Below are 622 nucleotides of genomic sequence, written 5' to 3'. Positions count from 1 at the left end.
AGAGTATCATAATCATCCTCTATAGCTATCATAATTTTCCACAAAGTCAGTAACCAAAATCTCCCTTTCAATTTCAACCAGCTTCCCTGTCTTTTATCAGTTATAACACGGTGTCCTCACATGTCATTCACATACCAGCTCCTGGCACACCACCTCTACAACCTGCCTTGGGTCTGTAACTGTCATCTCTGTCTTGGTATATCTCTGAAGTGATGCCCAAAAGCTGATCGTGATAAGATAAAAATCACGCTATCCAGTGACTACATATGTATTTTCTATTTGGTTTCCAAAGGAATGGCTTCACAAATCCTATCAATGAAGGCTACTATGTATGATGATTTTTATAAGATGATTCAGTTTTGAGTAATATCTTCCCATTATTTAATAATGCATATATATGCTTAGACTCGGCACCATCAAAGCAGAACTGATAAATCCACTCATCTTATCACTAACACTTGAAGCCAGAAAACTGAATTATAGTGGACTATCAGCACCATACATTAAAGACCTTGTATACCCTTCATGACTTTCATTGTTCACCTGATCTTATGAGTGTAAACAATGAACTCTGGTCTGCCAAATAATCTCATCAAATTATCACTATCAGTAACTGACAATA

The 622-nt window shown here is 36.5% G+C and overlaps 2 protein-coding genes across 4 annotated transcripts in view; one reads left to right on the top strand and one right to left on the bottom strand.

Moving 5' to 3' along the window:
- LOC119590739 (F-box/LRR-repeat protein 7-like) overlaps positions 1–622 on the top strand; it is a gene marked incomplete in the record, with an annotated part of 93152 nt that overhangs the window by 22604 nt on the left and 69926 nt on the right.
- Positions 1–622, bottom strand: part of LOC119590740 (zinc transporter ZIP13 homolog) — a 62164-nt gene that overhangs the window by 58145 nt on the left and 3397 nt on the right. The window lies entirely within an intron of this gene.

The sequence above is a fragment of the Penaeus monodon genome, chromosome 27 (genome assembly GCF_015228065.2).
Source record: "Penaeus monodon isolate SGIC_2016 chromosome 27, NSTDA_Pmon_1, whole genome shotgun sequence".
In the NCBI taxonomy this organism is placed as follows: domain Eukaryota; kingdom Metazoa; phylum Arthropoda; class Malacostraca; order Decapoda; family Penaeidae; genus Penaeus; species Penaeus monodon.
This window is presented reverse-complemented; position numbering and strand designations above follow the sequence as displayed.